General features: G+C 34.1%; 1 protein-coding gene across 2 annotated transcripts in view; it reads left to right on the top strand.

Moving 5' to 3' along the window:
- The first annotated feature begins 6,554 nt into the window (after window positions 1–6,554).
- Window positions 6,555–22,708, top strand: part of LOC107850511 (probable cysteine desulfurase) — a 41,623-nt gene continuing 25,469 nt past the window's right edge. For both annotated transcript variants that reach the window (XM_047401440.1, XM_016695089.2), the window contains exon 1: window positions 6,555–6,874. The gene's annotated coding sequence lies outside the window, so the exon portion shown is untranslated. The remainder of the gene's footprint in view (window positions 6,875–22,708) is intronic.

The raw sequence follows: 22,708 nt of genomic DNA, 5'->3' as shown, positions 1-22,708 counted from the left end.
AGATTTTGCTCAATAGAACAACAACAATATCTCCATTTAATATCAAATACACCATTTTTATCAAGAACAACAACAAATCAACCTAGCAACACCAACACAACACACGGAACACACACACCAAAAACATTAATAGTGATCAAAAACACCAACATTGTTGTTTTGTCTATACAAACACAAACAATAAAAAGCAAATTTTAGAAAACTCAACAAACACCAACAAACGAATCAATAGTTCGACAACAAGAACTAAAATAACAACAAAAAATTATATTTCACTCTGGAAAGTGAAAAAAAGATATACCAAAAATTAGGATTTTCTGCAGTCCTGATCATTTCAAATTTAAGCAACAACTATTGAAATTGTTAATCAATACTAGAAGAGAAGTTAGCTCAAGTTCCTCTTTTTCTTCATAACTAAAAAGCCCTAATTTTTTACCTGTGAAAGAAGAAAAGAGACGATGAAGAACTCGAAGTTGTTGTTGCCGGAGAGCAATGTTGTCATGTCAATTGACGGTTGAAAGTTGAAAAGGAACTCGAAGCCCAACTATTTATCGCCGGATGTTAAAATCGCCAAGAATTTGAAGGGAGAAATTTGCAAAATTGTTGGTTGGGAGAAGTTTGAGAGAAACTATCGAAAGAGAGACGGTTGATTTGGAGAGAAGAGGGGTGCGGGTTGATTTGTATTTTTGAAAAGATTAGACAGTTTTAAAAATATTAATCAAGTCCATAATTAATTTAATCAAGTTTCCTAATTATGTTTGACCCTTTAAGTTAGTGAATGTCACCAATACCACATTCAAGACTTACAAGACACCTTTTCTTCAATTTTCTCTTAAAACTTTAAACCCATCTTATGACTTGAGTTATAAAAGGAAAATTCAATCCATATTTTATGGTGTATTTAATTAACCACACATTCGAGGGCCAAAAGAACTTTGAATGAGATTTAATTAATGGGTCGAAAGACTTTAGTATATATATTGAATACATCATTTTGCATGTTTAGGCATTCATATGAATTTTATATGAAGACCCCATTGCATTACTCCCTCCTTGGAAGAACAACTCACGTCTCCTTTATCAATTGAATTAATTTCATATATCAAACGTTAGCATTAAATTCAAATCAAAATTATTTCCTCCTTGTCTGTTAAGGAATTAGGATTTAAGCAGAGCATTACACTGAATAGGCCATTTTTTCCCCTTACTATTAATTTGTGGGATTTGAACCTAGCCTAGTTGAGTTCTATATTTGATTCAACAAGCATTTTATACCATTTAATGGTGTAACTTGAGCATATCATAAACCTCTTCATTTTTTTTAGTGAATTTGAAGTCAAAAGGAGAATGATTATGTCAAAAAAGAAAACGAAAAAGGAAAAGAAAAGAGAGTTTGCAAGAAGGGCTTGGGTATAAGGATAAGGGATAATTAATCTCGAGATTAATTTTTAGATGAATTTATCCCATGTTGGTGATAAAGTCGTGGAATAACTTATTTTGTAATTAATTATTTATTTTAAAATTATAGTATTATTTTTATTCCACGTTAAGGATGGAATAATAGTCCTGAAATAATTTATTCTCCAACGAGATAAATAATTATTCTTCAGTTATAGTGGTAACTCATAGAGGAGTGGTACTTGTAAGTTGTAACGCTTACGATAGTCTGTTTGAGATAATTGGACTATTTATATGCAACAGGAACGTACATTACTGGATTATTGATACAGAGATGAGATTTTTCAAGTTACATATTGTGGAGATTGTGGTTCCCAACGTTTTTGGTTTAGGGACGACAAATACTTAGTTAATCTCTACCTTCATCTATATAATTTCTAAATTTGTGAGCCAAATATTCCAAAGATAAAGAAATTAGCCCACTCCAAGTGATAAAAGAATTGAAAGATTGATGATTTGAATTTTTCAGTTTATCAACTTGATTAATTACCTCATAAATGCCTAGGGCATTATAGGATCACAAAAAGTTATTTGGGCTATTATCAAGATGTATTATTAACAGCTTGTTAGTATGGTTGTTATCTATTATATTGTATCGTGTAGTTGGTTTATATATAATACTTTTGTTGATTGTTACTTGAATTAAATTTTATTGTATTATATCGTATCGTTAAATACATCGTTATGTAACAACGGAAAATTTCATTTTATGTAGCAGTCAATTTGGTGCAATCGAGTCATTTACTTTATTTTATTTTCTCATGTTGTTTTTGCCTATTGTATTTATCCTTTACTGTACCTTTTTATAATATCTTTACGTTATACCCTACTTTTCTTATAAATTTATCGTTTAAATTATTGATGTGTGATATTATGTAACAATGTAACTGAAAATAATATGATCTATTCAAATGGTGTATTTATCATCGCAATAGAGTTCACTAAATACAATACGATAAAACACAATTTGCCCCACGTCTATTAATTCCTGTTGAGTTAATTTGGTAATTGTAGAATAGCTAGGGATGTGATTATGGTAGTATAGCCACAATAAATATTTGATCTTGTTGTCCGCCCTAACTTTCTAGACTCAGAAAAATATGATTAGTAGATGTTTGTAACTGTCATAAACTCCAGAAACCTTCGTAGAGGTAATAATGGACATATTTGGGAGATAACTATTTATTCTTACAAGTGGTAGAAGCCCCAAATGAAATTGCTTCGATTTCAATTAATGATATGTTTCGATAGTTTAATATACTTCGACGTAACATGCATGGTCGGAGATATACTATTATGTGAGGATTTTGCCATATTGGAAAAGAAGGGTTTTCCACCCCCACAAGTTTAACCTTTAAATTATCAATTATAAACTTTTATTAAAAGTATAAAACGTTCATTTGATATGCCAGATAACCTTTAAATTATCAATTATAACGTTCTATTAAAAGTATGAAACTCTAAAAGTTCATTTGATATGCGAGATAAGGTGGGATATTTCAATATTAAAAAAAGATTTATACTGTGTTTAGTCAACAGTATAAATTTATAGCGTCTACCAAATGAGGTATAAATCTTGTATAAATAACATAAATACCAACCCTTTTGGAAGTAATTACACTCTTTCCCACTTTTTAAATTATTTTACTCAGAGGCAGATCCAGGATCCAGACTCTCTGGGTGCCAAGCAAACTTATCGATTAAATTAATCAGATTCTTCATTTTTTAATCTATAGAACAATTAACCAACCAATTAATAAAAAAGAACAATAATAAAATAACAAAACTTAATTTTTCAATAATATTACTAATATCATAATATAATATCCACAATTCATTACAATTGTCCACAACGAGTTTTCATATTCTGAAAATGATCAATGATGACATCATTACTTACATTTGCAAATACATCGCGCTCTATGTAACATACTAAACAATTATTTAAATATTGATCAACAATACTATTTTGCACTTCATTTTTTATGAGCTTCATGAAAGAGAATGTTCTTTCCATATTTGTCGTAGCAACGGGTAAAATTAGAGACAACTTCACAAGTAAATAAACAAGTGAATAAGTCTCCATAAGATTTGCCTCAACTAATGCCTTTGCCAAGTCACGAATTCCTTGCAAGTTGGAGAGTTTGAAATTACCACCTCGCATATGAATTATAAAAGTATCAAGTTGGTAACTCAAATCTCGAAGCTTTCCATCATCAAACTCATTTGGATAACACTTCGCTAAAGTCATGATTCTATCTTTGTCAAAGTTAGAGAAAGAATTGACAGGATTCAAGATGCCCATCCCAAGAAGTAAATTACTACTCATTACATCAAAACGATCATTAACCTCTTGAAGTTGCAGATCAATGACAACACAAAAGATTTCAACACACAAATGGTGTTAATAACAAACATCCAAACACTTACGCTTTGACTTTCCAGGAAAATAAGGCTCATCTAATTTGGGAATTAAGATTCCATGTGAATCACAAAATGAAGAAACATCATCCAACAAAGATTCCCACCTATTTTCTTCATATCTTGCAATCTTTTCTTTGAGATGCTAAGAAACTCCACGACATTAACAATATCTTGATCTTTTTTTATAAAATCTTGCTCAACTCATTTGGTATGGCCAGCACTTTCAACATCAAGTGAAGCATAAAAACAAATTTGAATGTTTTGACCTTTGTCAAAAGATATTCCGCTTGATTTCTATCACTTGAGGTAGAACCTTAAATTTCAATCACTTAAAGCACATGAACAATAGATGAAAAATAACAAGAAAGTTATCCAACGTTTTGAAATATGATCCCCAGTGAGTATCACCCGGTCTTTGAAGCTCACGCTCTTAATGTAATCCTTGTCCGATATGAGCTTCACCGGATTCAAGTAATTGCTTCAAATTTTTAGCTTGGTGATGACGAAGTAAATCTCTACGCTTAAAAGATCCTCCAACAACATTCAACACATTAGTAACATGATCAAAAATGTCTTCAACTTTCAAATATTTTTTAGTAATAGAAACAAGTGTTAGTTGCAATTGATGTGCAAAATAATGAATATAATATGTCGAAGGACGATATTTCATTATTAAAGTTTTGAAACAATTTGTCTCTCCTTTCATATTACTAGCTCCATCATAACCTTGTCCACGTATTTTGGATGGACTTAGTGAGTGATCGAAAAGCAAAGAATAAATTTTTTTCTTAAATGGGTGTGCCGATGTATCACTAATATGGACAAGACCGATAAATCATTCTATAACTTCACCATTCTTATCAGCATACCTTAAAATAAGAGCCATTTTTTCTTTGTGTGAGATGTCTTTGGATTCATCAACTAATATTCCAAAGTAATCTCCATTCAAGTCCTCAATTATAACTTTCAATTTTTCTTTTGCACAAGCATTGACAATATCCTTTTGAATCATAGGATAAGTCAAAGTATCATTTTGTGGAGCTTTTTCTAATATCACTTTTTCCACATTCAGATGTTTGTCTCCATGCCACCGCAAAAATCCTAAGAAGTAGCCTTGATTAGTTGAAGATTCACTTTCATCATGACCTCAAAAAGGCAATCCATGATACAAAAGAAGTCTTTCCACATCAATTGAAGCTTCCAAACGAATTCAGTACTCATTTTTTTCCTTTTGAGAATGTTTGTCAAGAACAACTTAAATTGATTGACGATGATTTGACAAATCTAGCATCTTATTGTAACATTTGTGGTGAACACTGTTAATTTTACTGACATGCAAACGAAATCTTTCAAGAGCCTTATTCCAACCCCTAAAATCCTTTGATGCATAAAAATCACCCGTAGTTTCATGAACAAATTCATTTTTGAACAAATAACAACAAAGATAATATGCGACATCTTTCTCTACACTATACTCCAACCAAGTCGAATGTGAACCTTTAAAACAACTTGAAGCAAATTAACGCATTCTACCTCCTATTTCAGTTGAAGGATATGGTTTCAAGACAGGTTGACAAGGCACTTTTTCAATATAATATTTTCTCACTTCATCTCATATTCGAGGATCATAATCAGAAATAGGTCTGCTTTCTCCCGAATCGACTTTAAGTGAATCCAAATCAAGGTCGGTTATAAGAAAAGAACGATTGACATTGACATGACTAGAACTTGATTGAGAATAATTAACCTTCTTGAAAAAATTCTCCATCTCAATTCACAAAATTAGAACACTTTCTCCTAAATCAAGAAAACTGCAAATTTGAATTTCTAGACTCAAGAAACAGAAACAAAATAATTTTTCAAAATAACTTACAAAGAGAACAAGCAACAAGCAAAGAGAGAGAGCAAGCAGCAGCAACCAGCAACAACAAACCTCAAGAACAAGAGTCGATGTTTTGATTTGGTCCTTTGGAAATAGGCTTTTTGTTTTAATTTTAATGAGAGATATTTGATTATACCTTTTCAATAATTAAATTAAAAAAATAAAAAATAATATTACTTTTATACAAAAGTCCACTAAGAAATACATTTGTTCCCTGTTTTAATGAAAACTATTGAGTGAAGTATGCCTGTTGGCTGTTGCTTTGTTTTGATGAAACAATTATTAGCAAAAATAATTTAAAAAACCAAATGTTGCTTGTCAGGATTGAACACACGACCTTGAGGCTACAAAAGCAGCACTTTTTCACCTGCACTAGGTAGTGTTCTGTTATTGCAAGTGACATAATTAATATTTAACTATATCTGTATATATATACAATTATATATATAGAGTTTCCATCGAAGTTTGCAGGTGGCGTGCCACCCCCAAGAGCCTTAATAGATCCGCCCTTGATTTTACTCTCTCTCCCTATTAATATATACATGACATAGCTGACATATACATAGCATTCTATGCATATATTGGGATTTTTATAATATGTTTAGTGAGTTGTGATTTTTTGTAATATTGAAAACATAAGTTGTGTATTTGTGTAATTTTTAGATAAATCTTATCCAAGATATCCTAACTTTTCCCGTCCTGTTGACATGGACACTGGGCCACCTATCACAGGCCCACCAGATTAATGTTGGACCATTTTTTTATCTTTTTTATATTTGAGCATTTGTAATAAAAGGACCCGGATGGAATCTTCTACATACAAGAAATAAAAATATCTTTTCACTTTATCTTTTCTCTCTCTTCTCCATTTCACTCTCTTATAGTATAGTATCGAATGGTACAAAATTCATGGTGATTTTCTTATTTTCCTCTTCTAATATGGTATCATAGCTCGAAATAGAGTAGATCTCACTCATAGCTATCGACCAATCCTACCCTCGAAGTATTTCTTCAATATTTTTTCCAACAACTTTTCATCTTGTTCGGCCGTTTTCAAGCTTTTTCGGTGAGAATTTTCCATATTTGTTGCATAAGCCTTTACTTCTTCAGGTAATCGAAGAAGAACGGTAAATTTTATCCTATTTCTTGACTTTTGGTGTTATCGATTCTCGATTCTTGACTTGTGGTATTATCGATTGGTCCCCATCTGTTACTATTGGTGATTGTTACTGTTGCTGTGTTGCCAATATATTTTTGATTTGTTGTTGCTGAAATATTATTGATGTGTTGTTGGTATATTAGTTGAGTGTCTAGCTTTCTTTTGTGTTGGTGTTTTATAGCATTTTGTTGTAATTTTTTAAATCGAAACTTCTCAAACTGCTTCTTATGACAACCGATGCTACGTCCAGTGATCTTTTTTATAGGAATAGAGGTTTTTTACCTTTTCTGATAGATCTATCAGAAGACAAATGTCTATTGCTTTGTTAGCTAAAAACAAGCTTGGGGTTATTACAGGAAGGAATCCTCAACCTTCTGAGAATTTCCCGTATACTCTGGTTGGGAAAGGTGTAATGATATGCTTATTGCCTAGATAACCAATTTCCTATCTAGAAATATTTCTCTTAGCTTGATGGGGTACAAAACTGCCACAGATATTTTGAAGGACCTAAATGAGTTATTTGGTCAATCTAATAGGTCTAAGTACATCCAAATTCAATGAGAAATCAGTGTCACTACCTAAGGTTCTTCGGATATAGCAACTTGTTTCACCAAATTGAGAAGTCTATGGGATGAACTTCATACTTCTTATGCGGGTCCACTTGCATTTGTGGTGCTCTACCAAAACTGTTGGAGGAACAACTTTTTTAGTTCTTAAGTGGGCTAAATGAGTGTTATTCTTCATGCAAAATCAATATCTTAATGATGTCTCCATTACGCTCCATCAGTAGAGTCTATTATATGCTACAACATGATGAGCACCAAAAGAAAAACTCTCTAGTTGTCCCAAATTTTTCCAATGATTCTGTTTCATTCATTGCTTCTACTGGATCCTCTAATCAATATAGAAGAAGGTCTCATCCTTGTTACAATTAGAAATTCACATTTGATCCCAGGAAAGAAACCTCTGATTCTAACAACAAAGTCCAGTTTGACATCAAGAAGGGCAATACTACTGCTGATTATTGCAAATAATATAGAAGATCTGGCCATATAGTTGATAATTATTATAGATTACATAGTTTTCTTGTAGATTTTAGATTTCAAGTTCACAAAAAACAAGAAGGGTACTGCTTCTTATGTACAAAATACACAAACTGCTACTGAATTAGGGTCATCTTCTTATCTTCCTCCTAGTTTTAATAATGACCAGTACCAACATTATCAACATATTTTAGAGCCTTCAATATACCACTTCTCCTACTAATGGAATTACTGATGAAAATGTTGTTTTTACTGCCCTTATAGGTTTGTTTAGCAGTTTTATTTTTGATAATATTAGCCCATATGTATGTGCTACTTCTCAGTTAGGTAGCTCTAATTCTTGGATCCTAGATTCAAGGGCAACTAATCGCATGACCCTACACAAATATCTCCTATATAATATACAACTCTTAGCTAAACCATAGATAACCACTTTGTCAAATGGTTACAAAGTCAAGGTCATCTCTACCGGATCTTTTCAATTCAGACATGATATGACCTTACACAATGTACTTTTTGTTCCTTCTTTTAAATTTAACTTGGTTTCTATTCACAATTTACTAGTTCAGCTCCAGTATTATGCTATATTTACTATTTTTACTTGTTTTCTATAGGGCCTTTCTCTGAAGCGGCCACTGGAGATTGGTAGAGTTGGAAATGGATTATATTTCCTATATCATACTTCATCCCTTACATTAGACACATCTCTTTGTACTTCTATTTTGCCTATATTTTCTTATTCCTGTGAATCTCAAGTTCCCCTTAGTGTTGAATTTTCCATTCCATCTTTTGTTACAACTGTTTTCCCTTCTCCTGTCAATGTTTCTTTTAATACACAGATTCCTTGTACTATGAGTGTTCCTGTTACTAATAAAATTAATGTTTTCAAGCATCAAGGACTTGGGAACTTACCTTTTCAGTAAATGAAATCTATTTCTAACTTACCTGATCAACTTTCTACTAAACAGAATCTTTTATGCTCCATTTGTCCCATGGCTAGGCAGCAAAGATCTTCCTTTCCTTAAAGTTCCATTAAGTCAATTGTACCATTTTAATTGGTTTATGTTGACATATGGGGACCATACAACACCAAAACATATAACCACTACAGATATTTCCTTACTTTAGTTGATGATTTTTCAAGAGTCACTTGGACTCTTCTTCTATCTTGCAAAGGTAATACCTTATATGTTTTAAAGGCTTTTTTTGCCATGGTAAAGACCCATTTTTACTATCCTATCCGAATTTTCATATCCAATAATACTATTGAATTGGAGGTAGTCATCTTTGTCAATAACTTTTTAATGTTCATGGGATACTCCATCAAACTACCATTCCTCATACTCCTCATCAGAATGGAGTTGTTAAGGGGAAACACAAATACCTCTTGTAAGTGTCTAGATCTCTTTTATTTTAATCTAATGTACCTAAAAATTATTAGGGTGACTATGTATTGACTGCCACCTACCTTATTAATAGATTATCCTTCCCTCTTTTACACAACATTTCTCCACTTGAGAAGATTTCTAATGCCCCTTCTTCCTACAACCACTTGAAATCTTTTGGATGTCTTTGTGTTGATACATCTCCTAAACATAGTAGAGATAAGTTTCAATCTAGATGAATTTCAGCTATTTTTTGGGGTACCCACCTGGAAAGAAGGCTTACAAACTACTAGACCTTAATTTTTCTTCTATTTTCTACTCTAGGGATGTTGTGTTCCATGAACACATTTTCCTTTTGAATCCTCAAATTTTCCCAGTCCACTAACATTTCATCCTTCACCTTTCATTGACACTCTTGATTCTCCACCTCCTAACCCCAATCCATTACCTATTTCCCTTACAGCCCCTACTGTTCTTTTTCCCCAGTTCCTGTCCTTACCCCACCTGCTTCAAGTTCCACCAGAACACCCACTAGAGTTACCGGCAAACCTTTCTATATTTCTTATTATATTTGTAGCTCAGTCTTCTCTGTCCCTGCATTTACTGTTTTTGTGTTTTTCCCTACTGAGGCTCATATTCATAAGCCCCAATTTTTTTATCAAGCTATTTCACATCTTTCTTTGCAAGCGGCCATACTACAAGAGTTTCAAGCTCTTGAGGAGAATAATACTTGGGACATTGTTCCCTTGCCACCCCACAAGAAAGTTATCCTATGTAAATAGGTTTATAAAATCAAACAAAGGTCTGGTGGTTTCATCGAGCGTTACAAAGCTAGACTTGTCATACATGGGAATACTCAAAAGGAAGGTATTGACTATAATGAGACCTTCTCCCCTGTTGTTAAACTCACTACTATTAAATGTTTTTTGACCTTAGCTATTAAAAGAGGTTGGACTATTTTTCAACTTGATGTTAACAATGTTTTCCTCGTACTCTTGAGGAGGGGGTTTACATGAAAATTCCATTGGATCTTCAGATTTTTTTCATCTTCTTCTGTTGCCCCCTTGGCGTGTAGACTCAAAAAGTCACTTTGTGGACTTAAGCAAGCCTCTCTTCAGTGATTTTTCAGGTTATCTGAAGCCTTACTTTCCAAAGTCTTCTCTTATAGTAAAAATGATTATTCCCTTTTCACCAAGAGTTCTTCTGATTCTTTGATTGTCATTTCTGTATATGTTGATGATATCCTCCTAAAAGGGGCTGATATTTCACAGTTGAATGCCTTGAAATTCTTTTTGTATACTGAGTTTAAGATAAAGAATTTCGGTAATGTTCATTATTTTTTTGGACTGGAAATTGATGTTGTTGCTACTGGTTTTCTGGTTAGTCAACGCAAGCACACTTCTGATCTACTTACAGAATTTCATTTCCATAATTATGGTTTTGTTTCCACCCCTCTTGATTCTTCTATCAAGTTACTCGTTGACATGGGTGCTGATCCTATTGATGCTACTTTGTATAGACGTATTGTTGGAAAATTGAATTTTTTGCAACATACACGCCTTGATATTTCTTTTTCTGTTCAGAACCTTGATCAATTTTCGAATAAACCTCAAATTCCTCACATGATGGCTGTTAGACGGGTTCTTTGCTACCTTCTTAATTCCCTTGATCAGGGTATTTTACCGTCTAGTTCTTCTGATTTTTTCATTGTTGCATATTCTGATTCTGATTGGGCCAGTTGTGCCAATTCTTAAAAATCTGTGAATGGCTCTTATATCACATTGGGTGGGAGTCCAATTTCGTGTAAAAGCAAGAAGCAGCCAACCATTTCTTTATCCTCTGCCAAGGCTGAATATCGTGCCCTTCGTAAGGTCGCTGTTGAGATTTCTTGGCTTAAACGTCGCCTTGGTGATCTTAGCCTTTTCGTTTGTTATCCAATTCTTGTATTTTGTGATTCCCAGGCTACAATACACATTGCAAAGAATGTGGTTTTTCACGAAAGGACAAAGCACATAGATGTCGATTGTCATTTTATTCACGATCGTTTATCTACTAGTTTGATTAGTCTTCAGTTTCTTCATTATGCAGACCAGTTGGCTTACATTATGACCAAATCTCTATCAGAACCTATCCATCATCATTTACTTTCCAAGTTGGCCATGTACTCCCCTTCCAGCTTGAGGGGGGTGCTGACATGGACACTAGGCCACCTAGCACAGGCCAACTAGATTAAGATTGAATCATTTTTTATCTTTTGTATATTTGAGAATTTGTAATAAAAAGGAACCGGATGGAATATTCTACACACAAAAAATAAAAAATATCTTTTCACTTTGTCTTTGCTCTCGCTTCTCCATTTCACTCTTTTACAGTATAGTGTCGAATGGTACAAAATCCACGGCGATTTCCTTATTTTCCTCTTCTAACACGTCCAACTTGTAATTATTTTGGGCAATTTTCATAAATACTAATAGTTTAGTATGTAATTACATAAAATTTCGATTGTTTTTATATTTACGTAAAATTTCAATTTTTCATTCATTATCTCGATACGCAGCTAAGACTCGCGATACACCACCTGATACATAAGTATTGATACATAACTATTAAGTATTAATATTTCAGGGACACATTCAGATACATAAGTCTTATGTATCAATAGCATAAAAAATATTTTAATACATAATTTTTGTAAATATTCAATCAAACACATCTTTCTTATGTATTTATAACCTAATATTCTGTAAAATACATAACATTTGTGTATAACTTTTTTATATTAGGTGAAGGATCGTGTGATGTATCTTCTTGTCCTTTTCAATTGGATACATCATTCATATATATCTCCAAACTCTCATAACAGATACATCATTCTTATGTATCTTCATTAACACAATCATCTTCAACCTCCATTGTCGAATCTCCAAACTCCCTCTGTACTCTACCTTCTACTCTTCCGTCACTGTCTTAGGCCACCGTCGCTAGTAAGTTCTCATCGATGAGTGACCAAATAGGTCCATTGGGAAAAACTCTTTGAATTTTGATCAATTTTTCTCAATTTGGGGCCTAAAGTTTAAAGAATTTTCCCACAATCGTCAATTTACATTCATCGACCATGATACTATAGAAATCTTCAAATTTGGTATCAATCGATCCCAATCAGTGTTGTTTTCTTGGCTACTACTAATGCTCTTGGGTGGATCCGCTTGAATTCATTTTCTAATGAATTTAGGAGAAGAGGAATTGTGTTCAACGGTGATGGAGGAGCGACAATGGAGGTGTTTTGCCGGTGGGTGGTGGTCGGTTGAAAGAGAGTAATTTTTTGATTGTTAACAGAGGGAGTTCTTGATTGTTACTCGTAATCAGTTGGGAAGAGAGTAATGAAAGATATTTTTAATTCTGTGAGCTCAATCCTCTGCCTAGAGTTAGAATTAAAGGAGTAAGGGTAGTAATAATAGTTTGGCAGATATTCGAATTAATGGGTTCATTAAAGTTAGGTTATCATCATCACACAAATAAATATGAGCTGTCCTTCTAGATTTTTCTTTTTCTTTAAATAAAAAAAAAGATGTATCAAATTCTTATCAGAAACTTCAGTATGGAGATTGTTTCATACACATGGTGAACATAAATGTCGACATTACTCATCCTAATAACAAGGGAAAGTTTCTCTACATCTAGCATGTCTTGAAGCTTCGAGATCGATATCTTATATTAAAGCTAATGAATTCAATATTATTTGAGTATATTTATTTTATTTATTGTTGAGCCTCTTCCACCGCCCCTACTTTCTAATTTGATAAGAATTTCTAACAATTTCTAATTTCTATTCTCTCTCCCTAATATCTATCTATCTAATATAGTAAAAGTGTGAAGAGTTTTAAAATTATTGTTTAATTTTTTTATTTTTTATTAAAAAAATTCTATAATAAATAAAATTATTTTTTTTATTATATTAAATATTGATTATAATAAATATATGACATGCTCTGTATATGAGAACTTTTATTTTATGGAAAGACTCCAAAATATATGAGAAATAAAAGTTCTAAATGTATGAAAAGTTTACTTCCATGCGTAAAGAAAAAGTCCGAAATTTTGTCTATCCGAGACCAAAAAAAAAAAAAATTTGTTGTAGAAGTCATCTAATAATAATATGATTCCACTCAAAAATTATCATTAAACACTAAGGAGGTACAAAATTAAATTCAGTAAAAAATCTATGAGGTTAACCTGGTTATGCTCATTTTCTTGTTCCCTAGACCCTATAACACCCGATGTGTTACATTCTTTCCCCCTTAGAATTATTCATCTCCAAATGAGAGATTTGGATACATTAAGCATGATATACGAAAGTACACAGCGAAACTCAATAACAAATTCAAAAGGTACTAAGATAAAAAATTAAGGTTCATACCTTATGCACTTTCATTCAACGTTGGTAACAAGAATGGGTACTTAACTTTCATATCCTCTTTCGATCACCTTCACTGAAGCTATTTCCTTAGTTTGAAACATCCAAACATGCCTATCCAAGATTTCAATCAAGATTTCCTCCTAGGACAACGAATTATTAACACCTATATCCTCGACTGGCACTACTAAAGAAAGATCACCCATACATTTCTTGAGTGTGGACACACGAAAAATGGGATAAACCGAAGCCAAACTTGTTGGTAACTCCAATTCATAAGCAACATTTCTAATTCTTCTTATAATTTGGTACGAACCAATGTAACGGGGACTAAGTTTTCCCTTTTTCCCAAATCTCATAACTCCTTTCATAAGGGAAACATTCAAGAATACCCAATCATTGATTTCAAACTCTAACTCTCTTCGTTTCACATCTCCAAATAATTTTTGGCAACTTTGAGCAGTCTTAATCCCTTCTTAAATCAACTTCAATTTTTTTATTATTTGGTGAACCAAATAAGGATTGAAAAACCTAGTTTCGCCCACCGCAAGCCATCCAATTGGAGAATTACACCTTCAACCATAAAGAGCCTCAAAAGAGGCCATTAAGATCCTAGAATGATAGCTATTTATTATAAGAAAATTCATAAGTGGAAAATGGTCAACCCAGTTACCTTTAAAATCAATCACACATGCCCTTACATATCTTTCAGAGTTTGATTATTATGCTCATCTTGTCCATCTATCTGAGGGTGGAAAATGGTGCAAAGATTTACCTAAGTATCCAACCCTTTCTAAAATGAATGCCAAAAATGATAGAAAAACTCATACCATGATAAGAAATAATAGACACTCGGGCTCCATGCAACTTGACTAACTCCTAAATGAACAACTTTGCATAATCCTCTCCTGGGTATTTAGTTCTCACATGCGAAAAGTAAGTAGACTTGGTTATTCTGTCAACAATGACTCAAATAAAATTATACTGATTTCAAGACCGTAGAAGACTTGTGAGGAAAACCATATTAATCATCTCCCACTTTCACATGGGTAATTCAATCTCTTGAAAGGTACCACCTGGCCTAAAATGCTTAACCTTGACTTTTTGATAGACCATGCACTTGGCAAAAAAGTTTCCACATCTCTTTTCATATTATCCCAACAATAGATTTCTTTCAAATAATTATATGTCTTTGTCAAACCCAGATGAACCGTATATCTGGACACATGGGCTTTGGTCAAAATCCTTTCATGCAACCCATCTACATTAGAAACACATAACCTTTCTTGATTTCTCAGGATGCCATCTCCCCAAATTTTGAAAGTCATAACCTTCTGCTGACCAACATCATCCTTAATTGCATAAGTATGGTATCCAAAACTTTCTTCTCTTTGACTTCAGCCCCGAGAGATAAATTAATCACTTCCTGAATAATTACTCCCCCATCCTCGGAGTCTAAAAGAAGGACTCCTAAATTGGCCAATCGATGAATATTCTTCACCAAACTCCTCTTCTCATCCTCAACGTGAGACAAACTCTCCATAGACAACATGCTAAGAGCATTATCAACAACATTAACTTTACATGGATGGTAGTGCAAACTCATATCGTAATCCTTAAGCAATTCAAGCCACCACCCCTATCGGAGGTTCAATTCCTTCTGCGTGAACACATACTACAAACTCTTATGATCTGAATAAATATTTAAATGCACCCCATAAAAATAGTGACAACAAATTTTTAAAGCAAAAACCACAACCACTAACTCTAGGTCGTGAGTCGGGTAATTTCTCTCATAAACCTTAAGTTGTCTTGAAGCGTAAGCCACCACCTTCTTGAGATGCATCAATACACAACCCAATCCTAGACGAGATGCATCACAATACATAAAGAACTCCTCATTACCTTGGATAGGGTCAAAATAGGAGCAGAAGTTAACTTATCCTTCAACTTTTCAAAGCTACCTTCACAAGTATCAAAACATAGAAACTTTACCTTTTTCTGAGTCAGCTTTGTAAGTAGAGTAGAAATAAACGAGAAACTCTCCTCGAATCACCTATAGTAAACTGTCAAGCCCACAAAGCTCCAATGTCAGTAGGATTTGTGGGTCTATGCCACTTCTTAAATATCTCAATCTTTTGTGGATCTACCTTGATCCCTTTACTAGATACAATATGCCCAAGAAAAGTCACAACACTTAACCAAAATTCACATTTAGAAACTTTTGTATACGACTTATGATCCTTTAAGGTCTGCAACATAATTCAAAGGTGATTTTTGTGATCCTCTTAACTTTTAGAGTACACAAAAATGTCATCAATGAAAACTATATCAAACAAATCCAAAAGTTGCCTGAATACTCAGTTCATAAGGTCCATAGAAATAGTCGGGGCATTATTTAATCCAAAAGACGTGACTGAGAACTCAAAATAGGCATAACGAATCTAGAAATTAGTCTTAGGAATATCAGCCTCCCTAATCTTCAATTAGTGGTAGCCCGAATGAAGATCTATTTTAGAGAAACACTTGGCACCCCTGAAACTGATCAAAGAGATCATCAATTCTAGGAAAAGAGTACTTATTTTTCACTATGGCCTTATTCAACTGATGATAGTCTATGCACATACAGAGAGACCCATCTTTTTTCATTCGAAAAACACAAGATCACCCTAAGAAGAAACACTAGGACAAAAGAAATTCATATCAAAGAGATCTTTTAATTGCTCCTTTAGTTCCTTCAATTCTACCGGAGCCATCCTATAAGGAGGAATAAAAATAGGATAAGTATCTAATAGGATATCAATCCCGAAATCTTTTTCCCTATCAGGAGGAATCCCAAGAATATCATTGGTAAAAACTTTGGGAAATTCATTCACTACAGAGATGAACTGCAGGAAGGGACATTTAAAGTAAGAATCCTTGACCAAAATTAGATGGTAAAGACACCCTTTTGATATCAATTTCTGAGCCCTAAAGTAAGAAATAAACTTTTCTTTCAATAATAAGGAACTCCCCTCCTATTTAATTACTGGTTCATTAGGAAAATAAAAAGTGACCTTTTGGGTCCTACAATCTAGGGAAGTATAGCACAAATTAAGCCAATCCATTCCCAAGATTGCATCAAAATCTACTATATAATGTTTTATTACATCTACCAATGTCTCCTTATTAAAGATAGACACCACATAACCCTTATAAACTTTTTTAACAATAATAGACCCACCCACCAGGGTAGAAACTGAAAAAGGTTGAAAAATATTCAGGGTAAAAACCAAAGTGTACAACCACATAGCGAGTCACATAAGATAGGGTAGAACCCAAATTAAGAAAGCAATAAACATCACGAGAGAAAAAAGTTGTAACATACTAGTGACAACATTTGGGGATGCATCAGATTTCTGCTGTGTTGAAAAAGAATAAAGGCAGTTTTAAACATTCCCTGCCCCTAAAGTAACACCATTCACTGTAGGAGCTAATGAAGTGGTAACCAAAAAGTTATTAGCCCCAGCGGCAAACCTATCTAGGACAATCACGATGCATATGACGGGGCTAACCACATATGTAACACAAAATTTTCCCTCCTCACAATACCCACGATGAAGCTTTCCACAAAAATGGCAGGATGGGTAAGGTGGAGTAGATTGAGTTGCACTAGTCTGATACTGGGCACCTTTTTTCCTGGGACCACTACTAGGTTGGAAACGTCAATCTCCCAAGTCTTCAAAGAAGGAGAACTAGTTATTGAGTACGAATTACCCCAAGTCATCATCTTGAACCACTATCCATTCCTGTTTCTACTATTCTGCTAGCTCACACTCTGCACTACATACCTAGTCTTTCTACTCTACCTTTCCCCTATTTGCATCTGCTTGTTTTTCTCACCCTTCACCTGCTGCACATAAACGACTAACCTCTATATATCCATGTAATTATGTAGAATAGCCACCTTAACAATAAGTTATGAGACAGTCTTGAAGTAAATATTTTCATCCTAGACCTTATACTAGATACAAGATCAGGAGCATAACGGGATAGTTGGGTGAGCTTGAACATATACTTCTTAACACTCATCCTACCCTACTTCAGGTTCACAAACTCTTCATCTTTTGATTCCCTCAACTCTTGAGGAAAGAAGTGATCAAGAAAAGAACCCAAGAACTTTTCCCTCCTAGCTGGCTCAACACATTTACCCCTTAACCCCCCAACTCCTCATACCATTGATAAGCTACTTTTTTAACTGATAAGCTACAAACTCAATCCTTTATGAATCACTAGCATGTATCACCCTAAAGATATTATCTATCTCATCAATAAACCCATAAGGATCCTTCTCAACCTTAGAACCCGTAAAGGTTGGGGGATTCATCCTTATAAACTAATTAATCCGAGTGACCTTAAATGAATCAGTGGCAGGACCAACATGATCAGAACAGTGAGACTATGATGCCATAATTTGAGCAAGCATATGGTTGGAATAATAAAATTAAGCATTCAAATGAACTCTTTAAGAAGACTGAGTGTAGCACTCCAAAAATGGGTCTTGAGACGTCACACAGTGCTCAAGACTATGAGTAGCCTTAAGCTAATCCTGTCATCCTTCTACTAAATCTGTAAGCTTATAATAGAGAAAATGTAGATATACGATCAAAGCTAAAATTTGGAAATCTATCTGAACTAAGCTGAAACTGTCTGAACATAATATTTGAAAATACTAAACTTAAGAGTTTGATAAATCAATACTGACTACCATTCAGACAAGCCTCTACTACTAATGCTAGAGAGTCACCGGGACAAGCCTCCGGTTGACTTGAACTATCTAAAAATACTGAATCATCTATGCTAATAAGATCAAAAATTGAAAAACTATGTCCCGTAACTATGAGGACTCACCAACTGTCAGGATGTAGATGGAGATGCTCGAAATCACTCATGCTGCTGAAACTGAGCACCTGAATCTACATTATGAGACAATATAACACATAGACGTACATGTGGATCAGTACTTTAAGAATGTACTGAGTATATGAGGGTGAATGCATAAGTAAAGCAATGTCTCAACATCATCATAATTTGTAAAATAATGCATGCTAAATATAGATGACTCACATAAGCTGGAATATTTGAAAATTGAGAATCATAATCATGAGTAGTAAATCATACTTTATAAATCTAGTGAGTCATTACATTTAGTTTTAAAAGTTGTACTAGTGTTCTGTCTGTAAATCATGTTATCTAAGTGTAGAAAGGACTCACTTTTATATTTGAAATCTGAAAGCTGAAGTCTGTAGCTAATGTCTTTCTGTAAAAATTTAGTATAATGGTTTATTACGAAAACCAACTGTATAATTGTTATGTTAAACTGTAATATGAAACAATAGAGTGGATTTCATATCTAAGCTGAGATCAAAAGACCAAATATTTATCAAAAATCTAAAAATAATCTAGTCATAGAGTGCTTATAGCACAATCAATCTTGAAATAGCAATATCCAATTAGGGATTAATAACTCATGCATCAAATTTATGTTAAAGCATCATAATGTCCATTCTTGATAGTGTAAATATTGATAATTCAATTCAAAATCTAGAATTTACTGCAATACGTATGAATATACAAAAATAAACATGCAACTCAACTTCTAAATCACTTGATATCTCATAATCTTGCAATTAACAATAATGGGTATGAACCCTAATTTGAAACTCATGTATATTCATACAAAAACTTGTAAATTTGTAATTAAAAATGAATTTTGGGCACAAGGATGAAAGAATATCCTTGTTCATAAACCCCACATACCTTAATTGATGCAGTTGAGTAAAAAGCTTGATCTTGAATTCCTATTTGAGCTTTTGAAGATTAATTGTTGAAGTTCTTGAATTGGGAATCCTTAATCTTGAGTTATCTTGGAAGAAGAATGGAGGAAATTTGATTTCTTAGGGAGTAAGTTTTGAGCTCTAAGGTTTTCTTTGAGAGAGAATTGATGAATAATGGGTATAATAGGCTAACAATATGTTTGATCTTTTGTTACTCACGATTTGGAGCTTGGGAATTGACCAACTATCCTTTTAAAATTTTTATTGGAACTGGAAAAGAAAGAAAATTCCCAATTTGGCATGTCCACGATGCGCCACTATCGCGGTGGCTCGCTGTAAAAGGGATAATCCCAATTTTACCCATCAACACCATGCGGGGCTATCGCATTGGGCTACTAGAAAAGAGATGAGTCCCATTTTGGCCACCTATGTACTGCGTCACCTCACTGGAAAAACTATGAGTGAGAACTGGATTTTTACCATGATGCGACATAATCGTGGTGCTCCACCAAAATTTGACAATTGCGAAAGCGTCCTTCACCGCGATGCGGTGCCTGTCAAAATCCCATACTGTTTTACTAAAAATACCATAACTTCTCAACCGAGTATCGGATTTAGGCAAAATTGGTATTGTTGCAAAGCTAATTCAAATTTCTACACACTAGTGGGTCTAGAACTGGAAAACTCTATATGTATCAAAGGTTATTTATTTTTGAAGCTAATCCTTGACATTTTAGGAGCTAAATTGAGTTAGGAAAAAGTGCAGGGTATTATACTGAGTATGAGTTACGCCAGCCCGAAAAGCCTGAGGAGGACTAGTAGGGACCCGTAAGAGGACTAGCATGGACCAGTAGGATCCCATGAGCTATGGTAGAGGCAGAAGTACGGGCCCTATACCACGTCTGGATACCATGAGTAGGGCGTTCCTTCTCGACATGGCTTGTAGATACCTAGTGACCCTGACCCATGCTCTAATACCAAGCTTGTCACAACTCAAATCGAGGCCCTAGCCGTGATGGTCACCCCAAGACAACCAAGGTATGAGGTGGCCCCTAGACTTACATCATAAGCACAATGGTATAAATAAATTGCAAAAGCCAAAATGAAAAGAAAAAGTTTAATAAGAAATGAAACAAAAATCAAATCCAAGATCAAATAAACAATAAACCCCAAACTATCTATATGCCTCTATCCAATAAATATATACTAAACCTAGACATATGACACAACTCGACTCGGCGCCTTATCATAATGGCCATCCCAAGTCCGACCAAGATCGGAGACCACCCTCGTTACCCAACCTAACCTCCAGCCGCCTGCACTGAGTTGGCTAAATTATGAACATTTACATAGATAGCATAGCAATCCAAATTACAGACTCTGGGATAAGTCTATTACCGAGCACGACCCAATCGAGTATAACCACCCAAACCCATTCGATCACCAAATAAACCATAAGCTAACAACCTAATAATAACCAAACCAAGTTCCATAAAATAACATAAAGGAATAGAACAGTGAGAAATATAGTCCAACGGTATCAACCCCAATACTATAATACTAAGGCTAACACCAATACCGATCCCACCCATACAAACCCGTAGTATTTCTAGAAAAGCCTCTAACAAAAAAAACTAATATCCAGTTGGGACATGCCCCCAACCATAGACTATACTAATATCCATAAGTAAACCAAAGTATGAGATAACATCCATGAAATAAACCTTTCAAAAAGATTGAAGCTCACCACTTCAATCCAAAAGTTGATCTCGAATGTCTGATAGCTAAGAAAAAGGAGTATAATAACTGGTTCCTGCATCACGTGGGGCGCTAGCATGTACTCAAGATAAGAATAAAATAATGCAATTTAGTAAAACCAAGTAAACCATCCATTTGCATAGAAACAATATATATATAAATATATATAACCATGACGGGAAAGGGAGCCATATTAAGCATGTATTTAAAAGCATTAACCTTGATATGTGAAGTCTGACCATCCTTAACCACCCACGGGCTATATGGATTCAGTGTAACCCCATGAACGGGCCCCGATACATATAGTCGCACCAACCGAATATACCATAAGAGTAAGTGATACCCAAGTACCCTTCGCTCTCTATGATATATATGTACATTGTACTTAAAGGATTCCCGTGTACCTCATGAGTATCATATATGGTCGTTGTTACGATTCAAACAGAATAAACAAATCACAAGTAAAAGAAATCAAGAACAACACACAGATTTATGTGAAAACCCTTATGGGAAAAACCATGGACAGAGGCAAAAGAGGTTTCACAATAATGGAGAAAGAGTACAATGAGGAGAAGGCTAAATTTTCTGAATACCCAAAACAACCCACTAGATGCACTTATGTAATATATGCATATACATAAGTCCTATGCCCAAAAACATAAAGGTCCATATCAGGCCGTTCGACCTGATCCCTATGTTGCCACCACCGACCCCATTGAAAATCACCAACATGGATCGCACCACAAAACTTTCTAGGTTGGATCAACAAAATTCGAGTCACAACTCTAACAATCTCCACCTTAACATGAATTCTAATTCAGAACTCAAATCTATTTCAAGCCAAACTCTCCACCTCTTCCACAAAAGCCCCTAAGGGCACATCTTAACAGCTAACACTAACGAAGTTTAAGCAATGCTCAAACTTGAAACTTGGTAGTGTCTTGGTCATCATATTAGTAGGATTATCATGAGTACTAATATTGCTCACCATAATATCACCACGAGCAATAATTTCACACACAAAATGATACTAAACATTGATGTGCTTTGTCCTCTCGTGAAACATATGATCTTTTGAAAGACGATAGCACTCTGACTATCGCAAAAACTGTTGTAATCTTAAGTCTTTGCTAAGTTCACAAAATAGACCCTTTAACAAAATAGCTTCCATGAAAGCGTTTGTAATAGTCATATACTCTGCCTCAATAGTTGACAAAGCAACTGTAGTCTTTAAGGTAGCTTTCCAAATAATAGCACAACCACCAATAGTGAAAACATAGCCTGTAAGGGACCTCCTTTTATCATGATCTTCTACAAAATTAGAATTCACATACTCGATAACTCCATCTCTATTTGGCCTAAACTGTAA

This window comes from Capsicum annuum, chromosome 12, assembly GCF_002878395.1.
Source record: "Capsicum annuum cultivar UCD-10X-F1 chromosome 12, UCD10Xv1.1, whole genome shotgun sequence".
Classification (NCBI taxonomy): domain Eukaryota; kingdom Viridiplantae; phylum Streptophyta; class Magnoliopsida; order Solanales; family Solanaceae; genus Capsicum; species Capsicum annuum.
Note: the sequence above shows the minus strand (reverse complement) of the source record. Positions and strands in the feature narration are given on the sequence as shown.